Source organism: Onychomys torridus, chromosome 19 (genome assembly GCF_903995425.1).
Source record: "Onychomys torridus chromosome 19, mOncTor1.1, whole genome shotgun sequence".
In the NCBI taxonomy this organism is placed as follows: Eukaryota; Metazoa; Chordata; class Mammalia; order Rodentia; family Cricetidae; genus Onychomys; species Onychomys torridus.
The window spans coordinates 22,973,410-22,986,044 of NC_050461.1; the positions used below are offsets into that span (position 1 = coordinate 22,973,410).

The window sequence follows — 12,635 nt, forward strand, 5'->3', positions numbered from 1 at the left end:
CCTGGTGTAGACCAGTGTAGGCCCTGTGCATGCTGCTTCAGTCTCTGGGAGTTCATATGAGTGTTGATCACGTTGATTTAGAGGGCCTTGTTTCCTTGTTGTCTTCCATCCTCTCTAGACCTTACAGTTTTCTGGTCTTCTCTTCCATTGGGTTTCGTGAACCTTGGGGCAGGGATTTGGTGGAGACATTTGGTTGAAGGCTCAGTGGTCCAAGGTCTCTCACTCTCTGCATTTGGATGTGAGTCTTTGTAATTATTCCCATTTGCTTCAGGAGGAAGCTTCTCTGATGATGGTTGAGCAAAGCACCGACATACTACACACTTCTGTCAACTAAGGCCCAGGGAGCATAGTGGAAATGAGTGGAAAAATGGTAAAAGCCAGTAGAACTGGAACATTGCTATGAGATTTCTTCTCCTAGAAATGTCTGAGAAGCTACGTCTTTGAAGTCTCATCACCATGGTTGTTTGTTTTCTTCATGTTGAGTTGCAAGTATTTGTCTATACATAGCAGTTTTTAACTGAAAGACATACAGACTTTGAAAATATTTTCTCCCAGTCTGCTATGTATCTTCCCATTGTCCTGAGATTTTCTTTAATAGGACAGAGATTGTTTTTACAATTTTTTTAAGTACAGCTATGAAATATATATTCCATGATATTTTATGTTATATAAAAATTATAAGCTTCCCAAAGTCATCCAGAGGTCCTACTATGTTATCTTCTAGGAGTTTATATATTGGCATTTATATTTTCTTTGCTTTGCTCTTTCAATATTGTGCTTACTCTTCTAGATATTTTGCCTTCCCATAAAACTTTTAGAAATTGTTCATTGATACCTTCAAAATAACTTGCAAGAGTTAGGATTAAGATATCATTTGGGTATACAGATCAAGATGTTAAGAAATGACATAGTGAAAATATTGAGTTTGCCTAACCATAAGTATGGAATATCTCTCAACTTGTGTAGCATTTTGAGTGTTTCATGCATCAGAGTTGCATAGTTTTGTTGTGTATAAAGACCATACTAGATCTGTTTGAGAAAATCTGTGTAACTTAGATTCATTTAAGCCCCTATTTTAAAAGTTTTGAAGTGCTTACTATCACTAGAGTCTTAATTTCATGTCCTGCTTGCCCATTGTATGTAAGAAAGCAATTGTTTCCACTCACCCTGGTGTCAGACTCAGGCATCATGTATCCTTTGTAATCCTTTGTCTCTAAATACCAATACCAGTGCCCGACCTTTGTACATTATCTTTATGTACAGCAACCTTGATATTATCCATTCTTTGTTCTAGGATATTGCTCTTTGTTGATTCTTTCAGAATGTTTTCATTGAATATTGTGCCATCCAAACAAAGACTCTTTATTTCTTCCTTCCAGAATACTCAAATGACAGCCTTATATCTTCTCTGTGTTGACTGTTTCTTCTAAAACTCATATGGCAATCTGTTAGTTGTCATGTCAGTATTAAGCATTGGAACTTTTAGAAGGATTAATGTTGTGATTAATCTCTGTAGCGGAATTGATGCCACTAAAAATGGATACTTTAAGGGTACCTTTGACTCCCTCTTCAGCTCTGTAATGATGCACAGTGAGAAATCCATACCTATATGTCAAGACTTTAATCATGGACTTTCTAGCTGGCAGTAATATTTAAAAATTAATTACTATTTTATTTTTGTTACTTATGTACTTTCAGTCTTAAGAGCAAAATCCAGGGTTACAAAAGTTATTTTCTTTAGTGTTGTCAAAGAGTAATCTCACTCTTGATCTTAGTTGGAAAGCTTTGTGTTTTCTCTCCATTAAGTATGATATTAGATGCAATTTTGTTTGTTTGTTGTTGGGTTGTTTTGTTTTACTTTTTCTTTTTTTAATGTAAACTCATTATTATAATTGAGAAATTTAGCCTCTATTCTTAATTTGCTGTATTTTATTGCATGAGTGGGTGTTAGATTGCATCAAATATTCTTAACTATTGACACAATCATACAGTTTAGTGAACCTGTTGAATTGATGGACTATAAACATGAATATTTGAATACTGAATCGGTCTTTTATGTCTGATAAACCTCACTTAGTCATGGTGTATTTCTATTTTTATTTGTTTCAACTTGCTAATGTTTTGTTGATGACTTTTAGCTCTTGTTTTTTCTTTCATCTATTGAAAATAGATGGTTTTAATATAATATATTCTGATCGACAGTTACCCTTCTCTCAAGTCTTCTGAGATTCTTTCCACCTCCCCTCCCATGTGGATCCACAGACCTTTCTGTCTCTCCTCAGAAAACAAACATATATCTAAAGAAGAATAATAAAATGAAAACAAAAATAAACAGAGAAAACAGACTAGGACAAAACAAACAGAAGAAAAAGAGCCAAAGAAAAAGTGTGAAATCTATATGTAGGTGCAGAGACACACATGTTCCTAGCAAAGGAATCTTAAAACTGAAAACCAGAAATCATAATATATATATATAAATATAACGACTGGTAAAGTGAAAAACAAAAACAAAACAAAACCATAGCCCTGTCAAAACCTTATAGAGAAAGGACTTCCAGAAATGCTGTTGAATTCCTTTTGTGTTAGCTGTCTGCTGCTGGGCAGGGGGCTGCACTTAAGGGTGGTTTGTACCCCCAGTGAGACTGTCGGGGAGAACTCATTTTTCATTTGTGAGTGATTATCATTTAGACATAACTTCTGGGTTAGGGATGGGGGCTTTTATCCTCAATTCCTCTCAGCACTGGGACCCTGTCTTAGGCAGACTCACACCGTACGTGCAGTCTGTGTGAGTTTTGTTGAATTCATGTGTGATTTTTGTCCATTAAAGTTATTAGCCTTCATTTTTGCTTTCTTGTAAAATGTTTGTGTGGTTTTTGATATTAGAGTAGTGCTGGCATTATAGAGGGAACACTTTGCATATTCTTCTATTTTCAGTTTTTGAAAGAGATTGTAAAAAATTAGTGTAATGTCTTTTCTTAAAGTTGGATTAAATTTACTAGTAAGCCAATCTGGATCACATGTTTTCAATTTTGGAAGGTTGTTGATGCCACTTCACCAATAGATATATAATATTTGCATTATATAGCTTCTATGTAAATTTGGTAATGTATGTCTTTGAAAGAATTGTTCCATTTTATTTCATTTGGCTAAGAATTATTTTTTGTAGTCTTCCTTTAACCTGTTAATGTCCACAGGATCTATAATGTCTCCTTTTGTACATTTGAAAGTGACCTGTATTACCATTTCTTATTTAGCTTGACTGTGGATTGTGATCTTTATTTATCTTTTCAAGGATCCAGATTTTAATCCTATTAATCTCTATTTATTTGTGTTATAATTTTTAATATTTGAATGACCTCATAAAGTCCTTCCCTGTGCTCATATTTTTGAACACAGTTCTGAATGCATCCTGCTCATAAAGTTATTTATTAATAAGAAAATTGCATTGCTTTATCTACAGTGTGCCTATCTACATAGTCATCTATTCATTAAGAAAACTTGGCAGTTTCATCTATCTTCTGCTACTGTTGACTAGAATTCTGCAAAATCCTTTAAGTATTATTTCACTGAATTTCCTCTTTGCTTCTATTCCTCGAGTGTCTGTTGTCTGACGCCCTGTGGTGAATGAGAACGGCCCCCATAGGCTCAGAGGTTTGAATGATTGGTCCACAGTTGGTGGAACTGTATGGAAGGGGTTGGGAGGGTGTGGCCTTGTTGAAGGAGGTCTGTCAGTAGGGGTGGGCTTTAAGTCTTAAAAATTTACACCATTCTGAGTTAGCTTCCTCTCTGCCTTGTGCTTGTTCACCAGGATGTAAGTTCTCAGTTTCAGCTCCAGTTCCATGCCTACTTCACAGCTGCTAAGTTCCCCACCATGAAAATCATGTGCTTAACCCCTGACGTCCTAAGATCCAATAAAATCTTTCTTCTTTAAGTTGCTTAGGTCATGGTGTTTTATCAAAGCAATAAAAGAGTAACTAAGAAATATTCACAAAGGGTTTGTGATTGGTTAGTACACTGCATTAATACTGTCTTGAATTTGTTTTGAATTATAAACCATTATTAGCATATTCTTTGTTTATCTGTGAAATGTTGATAAACTATATGTCCTTTTTACCTTGCATTATTGCCAGAAGAATAAAAATAAAGTAATCCCTCCTTAGAGAAAATCCACATGACCAGGACTTGTATAAGATGAAGTCACTCAAAGTTCTAGTATGGATGGGGGAGGTGCTCACAGAATCCCACCCTTACCTGAGGATTTTCTGGAAATTAATGGCACTGAGAGAGGTATTATCCGGTGCCTTTAGAAATGTGGCCCCTGAGAGGGTACCTATGCTCTGGTAGATATCTCATAATCATACACATAAAGGCAGAACTAAATGAACTTGCTGGGTTTAACAAGACAGTGTAAAAGAGCATATGATTTTGGGAGGGAGAAAGGTGGAGGTGATAGAGAATGTGTACATATTTAATAAAATAATTTTAAAATGTCAAGTAATTAGATAGATAGATGATACATAGATAGGTAGATAGATGGAACATAGATAGATGATAGATAGATAGAAAGACTCACTCTTTGATGTAGAAAATGAATCTTAGTTCCATATCACTGAGTTTCACGGTGACTCATTTCAAAGCATAAAAAGGTGAATATGGTAAATTTAGGGAGGTAAGTACAGCAGTAAGGCACCTTAACCTGTGGTAACCATAAAAAGTTGTGTTAACATCTTGTAATTTGTATATGATGTAAGAAGGGTACCATACCACTATGACATCTGTCCCCAAGCCTACAACCTTGTTCTAATACAAGGATACATCAGACAAATTCAAGTGTCATAACACAGAAAACCCAACCAATAGACTTCAAATATGCAAGGGTCATGAAAATAAGGTCAAGAACTGTCACAATTTGCAGTGAGACTAAGGGGGTCCAATGTGTGAATGTTGTGTGGAATCTTTTTTGCAACGCTGGATCAGAAAAAAGGGAAAGGTGATAAAAATCTGTTGGGACCAGAACTGAATATGTAATTTAGGTAATAGAGTTGTATTGGTGTTACTTTCACTTTTTGACAAATGAACCTTGTTTATGTAAGATCAACACCAAATACTTGCATGGCAGTGGTGACACATGCAGAGGCAGATGGATCTTTCTGAGCTAAAGACCAGCCTTGCCCATAGAGTGAGTTCCAGGACTGCCAGGGCTGCACAGTGAAACCCTGTCTCAAAAAACCCACCAAACCAACCAACCAAACAAACCAATCAACCATCCGACTAACTAAACAAACAAAAAGCCAACATCCTTATTGTGCTCTGGCATTCTTCTTTGTGAAATGTCTTGATTTCATTGGCTCTATGGATAAAAATACAGAGACACGGACACACCATCAACATCAAATAAATAAATAGAGAGTTTAAAAATGATTGTTAGGGAGGAATAGTCCCTTTTCATTACAAGTATAGCTCCTGATAAATCCCCACACTCCAGTCAATAACTTTATGCCCATGCGTGTGTGTGCAGCACTATTGCACTCAGTGGGCTAAAATAAATAAATACATACATATAGAGATAAAATAGGCAGATGTAAAAGGAGGACATGTAGCTGGGAGGGAGATATGATGAGGAATAGGTTCTGGGAAGGTTAGGGTGGAGAGTGAGGCATGGATATGATCAATATACATTATACACATATACTTAATTTCCTCAATATACATATATGACATTTTCAAAGAATAAATAAAAAATAACCATTTCATTCTTGAATGTAGTTTTGAACTATGTAGAGTGAATCTGAGATAGTTTTGTTTGTTGGTTTACTGTGAAACCATAGCCTGTGGAAGTGGTGGGAGATTTGCCTTTCAGTATGTTTTGAAATGTTTTTGTGCATATGATACTGATGACTGGAGGGTTGGTAGATACATTTCGATTTGTTTTAGAAGGAAAAATGTAAAGGAGTTTTGTGATTATCCTGCCACTAGGATCTTGACAAAAAAGCAAAGGGTTTGTTTGACCCTATGGGTCATAATTCGAAAATCCACCCTAATCAGGTTTCCAGGAAAACGACGTAGAATGATTAATGTAAAAATTTTAGGAATGAAATTTAAGCAGTTTGTTTTTCCTTCATGAATGCAATAATAATTTTAAAATGTTTCCTTATCATGGAAACAAAATTCTAACATGGTAAATATGTTGTTTAAATATACAATGAAGAATAAGCCACTTCCCTGAAGTCAAGAAGTGACTTCCTAGTTATGCGATATATTAACTAAAATGCTGTTGAATGAACCTACAGAGTATTTTCTCCCTTATTATCTCATAAAGTCATTCTGAGATATGACTCATGTAATTCAAGGATTTATTGTTCTTCTATTGTTGATAAAGAGTACAGTAAGTCGCTCTTTGGTATAAAAGTCACAATCTTATTCATCCTGTTTCTCACAGAATGAAGGATGTAGTTGTTATTTGAGTATGTAACATGTCTACTTTTAGGAAGTTTTTTACTTTACATTTGCAAAAAATGATGCTGTAAAATGCCATTCGATGAGAAATAGCTAATATATTTATTCCATTTCCCATACAGAGTCAAATAAATGTGCCTCAGGCAAAACAGTATATCAAATGACATTCGGAAAGCAAACAGGGTGCATAGAGGGACCATTACTTTAAAGCAGTGGTTTTTCATTATCGTTCTACTCAAGGGTTGAGAAATCTGGGAATCTTTCATAAAGGAGTAATTTCCTTTAGAATATACATTTGAAATCAACTGTCTTTTGACATGAGAGTGAGGTTTCATATTGAAAACCTTGAAGAAGAAAAGTTACTTCCCAGCATTAGGTAGAGAATGCACTCTTTCTTCTTTGGACGGTGTAACAATAATGCTGACAGTGTTCTTTCTAGGATTGGATGGAGACACAGTCTAAATTTTACTAGTGAGGTTTTCAAGTCATACCTGGTTTCTCTACTCTATCCATATTGTCACTAGTCTGTCTCGTCTTGCTTCAAGTCCAGGGAGCAGAGTGCTTTTGGAACCAAAGACAACAGCCAACTCAGCCCTCTAGGGGAGCCAGCTGAACACACCATGCTTCATCCTGTCAGGAGGGCTGCAGGACTGACAACATTTTTGCCTCTTCAACTTGTAGAGGGAGATATTTCTTGATAGTCATTGTGTTACTTCAAGATCTGTGTACAAACAAGAGAGAGGAAAAAAAGGTACACTTCTGAAAGAATTGTGGCACTGTGTATAATTTTAAATTAATGTATTTAAAAATGATAATATATTATTAGATTAGCTAAAATTCTTAAAATGCATCTTATGTGTCAGAGTTTCCTTAACTCGATTCTGGATTATCTTCTGTGAATTACATATATGCAGAGGACCACTACAGGCTCCCTCTCTCTACAAACCCCCACAAGTCCTTATCAATTGATTCTGTGAGCTATATTTTCTTTGTGTCCCTGACCCCTTTGGTTCCTCTTGTCTCTCCTCTCCCTCCTCTACAGGACTGTCTGAGCTCCACCTAAGGTTTGTTTGTGGGACTCTGCATCTGCTCCCATCAGTTGCTGAATGAAGTCTCTCGTCTCTTTGTTGATGATTCTGCTAGGCTCTGGTCCCAGAGCACTATGCAAGCAGGACAAACTGGAGGTCTAAGGTTTTGTGGCTGGGTTGTGGTCCCAATCCTTAAAGGTGTATTTTCTTAAAGCCATTAACTACCTTTTGCTGTGCACTTAAAAAAAAAATACTTCAGCTAAGCTGGGATTAACTGAGTAGTAAATATACTACTTCATAATTTAGACTAATATACAACTAGTTCATAATGTAACTTTTAATAGGTAAATGATTAAAGGTATTTCCAATCTCTTTATTTTGATTCACAAATTATTTATTAACATAAAGAATGTGGGAAATATTAGTGAAGATATCTTCTGTTCAAAATATCATAGTTTAAATACCCCTCTTAAAATACCTGAGCAACTGTAAGAGAAAAATATTTAAGATGTTAAAAACTCCTCCCAAACATAAATAAGTACATTTGTCAAAAGTTTTATCTAGATCTGGACATGATTTAAAATAAAGTACTTTGTAATAGTTTTTGTTCACAATTGCATGGTTGGCATTTTTGTAAAGTATTTTGGATGAAATAACAGTATTGTCTAAGGGCTTTTCTTCATAGTTTCTTTGAAATCTGTACATATAACTCAGTAAATATGACAAAAACAAATACTTTGTACACACATGTCTAAACTTGCATGTTTGTGTGTATTTAATTACTAATATTATGCAAATAGTATTTAGGCAAACGTTGTATATGGTTATATGACGTTCTAAAGATATTTACTTTTTAAATAATGAAAATCTTATGCAGAAATTTTCATATAAATTATATCCCTTGTGCTAAAATTTATACGACACATAAGAGAAAAATGAAACACAGGTTTTCCTTTCAGTCACAGATGTATTTTCAGCTTAACAACCCATGAGCTGGAAAGTCACTTATTTCAATAAAAAGGGATGAAAGATTGAAGGCAAACATAATGTTCAGTTGCTTCGGTTTCTGTGACTCTCACTCCTGGCTCAGATAGGTAGTGTTGTTAAAGAACAAACTGATCATGTACATCAAGAATGTAAAATTTGGGTATTTTTCTGTTGTTTGATTTTTGAGCCCAGCCTTTAACAGCTGAACCATTTCTCCAGCCCTTCTGTTTTTAAATACACACTATTGTACTCTATAGCACTAAAAATGTAGCTGTGTTAAGGAGAGATTTTAATTGAATATCCAAAATTCTCTAGGATTGTTGACAACCAAAAGTGGACAGATTTTGCTGAGACATTTTGTCATTCTGATATTTTTGTGTCTTCTTCATTAATTGTGCACCATTAATTTAAGTTCTCCTTAGTATTCCCTCAAGGCTATTAGAAGAATATGTAAACTATAAGTCAAATGAGATCTTATGTTTTATGCAAAAGGGACATAGATCATTTCTTTGAGATCACTGGACTATTAATGTGTCTTCCGTTTTACAGCTGCTTTGTATTGCAAACCATGGGGATGGCATTTCTTTGTGTGTTTTGAGTGCAGTGGTAAGTCAGGTAAACCCAGACACTGTCCTATATCTCCTGCACTAAGAAAGTTAACTGTCACAAGACTTATGAGTATGGACAATGAGAGGGGTAGGGAGGTAGCAGTTACCTTTTTCTTTTGGCATATAAGGAAAATGTATCTCTGGGAACTCTACCATAGCACACTCATTAAAACCCATTGATGAGGAAGACCAGTCTAAAACAAGTCTTAATGAATTTTTCCTGGATGTGGTTCAATATAAAGTGGACCAATAACAAACTCTATGTTATAATCAGTGTTGGTACAGTGAGCTGTCAGAGTACTGTACAGTATATGTTTGTTTAAGGCATAAGTAAATATGGTCAGATACACCTCAAGGTGGACCTTATTTAGAATCTGTTTCATGTCATGCAGGGTTTCTAAACCTTAGCGTATCTCTTTCCTTTAGAATTGCAGGGAAAAATACAGTATGCTGATAATGCCCAACTCAATGATTTGTTCTTATGCTATCCATCCATCAATAGGAGGGCTGTGTACAGTCTGAGGAGGATTTGAAGTTATGACACTCTTGGTAGTGATCCTCATCTTGTGAATACAGAAGTAATATAGGGACCACTTCACCTCAAAAGATGATGAGATAGTCCAAGCCACCCTGGCTGCTGAGTCTGGTTAGAACATTTCAGCCATTTTCCCTAGGCAAGAGGAAGTAGGGATGCTCACAGCAGCAGCAACTAAAGACCCTTTATCATTGTTAAGACCTTGGCTTGAGTGTTCCTGGAGCAGCTACTATGTAACTTTGTCTGTCAGGCATTTTTGAAAGCTATAATCTGAGTTGAGGAATGAAAGATTCAGGATGAGTTTTTAAAGTAGCATTAGGAGCACCAGTCCAAATTCTAAATTGTCAGAGGCTGTTAATAAGTAATAGGAAATTCCTCAGTGGATAAATTAGGTATCTTAATTAGTTCACTAATTTTTCTGTAGACTCTGTCTACAAATATCTGTAGCTATTCAGTTTGGTTTGTTTTACTTAGCAGCAAGAGGTCAAAATATGCTAAGATAAGTAACTTTTATTCAGTTTTATTATGAAGAGAAATTACACACAGACGAATTTATTTCATATATTAGTGTGCATGGGCTATTGAAATACAGTTGTGGCAGACTGGATTGAGCACAGGATATGTATTTATTTCTTACAGCTGTGGAGAGTGCGAGATCCGGTACCTGGCTGATGCAGGTTTTGATGAGGGCTCAAGTATTATCTGAAAGATGACTGCTTTCTCCATGTCTTTACATGGTGAGCACACAGATTGATCCCTGGAGTCTCATCCCCTGTTACAATGTCAGTTGCCCCATCATATCAGGGCTGCCATCTTTATTACTTCATGCAGCCTTCATCAACATCCCTCATAGACCCTCTCTCCAAATATAATCATATTTGGTGTTAAATATATATACTGAGATATAACTAACAAGTTGCATATATTCTTTTGACAATCTTGGAAGCTTCAATCTCTGGAAATCCTTGACAGCTGATACTCCCTGTAGTTGTTCTTGCCAGATTGACTCTGCTCATGCTTGGAGGACCATTCTCCTCAGATTAGTGCTGCCCATGCTACTGGACTGTTCTTGTGCTGAAACCAGGGTCATGCAGGGCCCTTTATACTATTAATTTAGTTCCCTTTACTTTTCTGTGCGTGGAAAGTTGATTTTCGACGAATTTCTACTTTTCACCTTCCTTCTCCAAACACACTCCATTTTTCTTCTGTGAGAGCGTTTTTCAGACCTGCTTCGTGTTCACTGCTGTATGTGAGTGAATTCTGCCTACTCTATTTTTACAACTGTGTTGAAAGAGTACATTTCCACACTGTGCTTTATGTGTGTCCATCTTCCTTAGTCATACAAGAACCGTCTCTTTTGCCTATTAAGGCATTCTACATGGAACTGTACTCATTGTATGCTGAGTTAGAATCAAACTTTAAAACTATAATTTCTAGATAGATGGCTCAGTTTGGAGCAAAACCCAAGACACTTGTGGTTAGTTCACTGGTTATTGCTTAAGGGTGTCTTCCCTCTCCTGCTACCCAGAAGCATAGTGCTTTTGCCTCTTTGCTTAAAAGGTGAGCACAATGCTTGCTATAATTCTCTACAAAATATGAAGCCAAATAACCAATATCTATCTATCTATCTATCTATCTATCTATCTATCTATCTATGTATCTTCTTCATCATCATCATTGTTGTCATCATCATCTATAAAAAATTGATCATTAATCATTGTGGCATATGTTTATTTAAAATTTCTAATGCAAGAACTTTGATTAAAACTGGCTTTTCTAACTTGTAGACATTTATTGCATAGACTCTGATCCTTTATGATTTATGTTTGCATGTCAGAGGTGATATTATCTCAAGTGTTATGAACTAAGAGGCATGTTAATAGGAATAAAAATGATTTTATATCAACATTGCATCAAGGAAAATTAGGTAATTAGGTTGGTGCAGATTGTAAAAGCATAAAATGTTTTAAAGGAAAATGTAGCGAGCTGCATTTACAGATGGACTCCTTGTCATTTCAATAGTCTTTATACAACGTTCTAATGAGGTCACTGATAAATAATCCTTTTGGAAATACCTCCCAGAGGAGGGCACTAGACCTGCCTGGATTGAATCTACCAGGTTGAGCAGGATCCCCAGGGGAGTCGTTGCACTGGAGGAGATGGGAATGGGGAGTGGGCTGGAGGGAAGGTGGGTGGGAGGGGGGAGGATAGGGGAATCCATGGCTGATATGTAAAATTAAATTAAATTATAAAATAAAATAAAATAAAATAAAGAAATACCTCCCAGATCCATTTTAGAACACACAATCATAAACATGTATACACAAACAGATAGACATACAGACACAGACAAACATGTATACACAGACAGACAGACACAGACACAGACACACAGATACACACACACACACACCACCCCTTGGTTACTTATGCATTCATTTTCCAATATTCAGACAGTGACTACTCTGGTCTAGGCAATGAACTGGAGATAAGGGTACAAAGATGACAGTGACTTGTGGTACATAGAACTCATTATTGTGCAGGATGGTTACATTTAAGAACAAAGATAAATTGTTGATAAGGCACAATTTTTTAATTAAGAATTTTATGCTTTATTTCAAAAACTTAGTTTCAAACTTGGTTTAAAATAATGTGTTTGCATTTCTTTCTGTATCAATCTTTTAAAAATATTGATGTATGTGTATCAATCATAGTGAAAAAGCATGTATCATACTAATGAATCTATGCAAGGGGAACATAGTCTAGATCCATAAGCTGGTTTGAGGAAATTCTTAATAATTTGATTGTCAATTAGCTAACAATTGTTGAAAAGCTATTGGATCTTACAGCAATAGTGACCTCCTAATTACCTTATATTAAAGGTATAACAAAACGACGACAGGAAAGAGTATTCACAATTGTTGTATTATTCAATAACACTAACAGATTTATTTTAAGATATTAATCCAAGTAGCATTTATACTGATAGATGGCCCCAGTTCTACTCTTTATTACTATATG

General features: G+C 35.6%; 1 protein-coding gene across 2 annotated transcripts in view; it reads left to right on the top strand.

Annotated features, from left to right (window-relative positions):
- Nkain2 (sodium/potassium transporting ATPase interacting 2) overlaps nucleotides 1-12,635 on the top strand; it is a 1,137,884-nt gene that overhangs the window by 29,316 nt on the left and 1,095,933 nt on the right. The window lies entirely within an intron of this gene.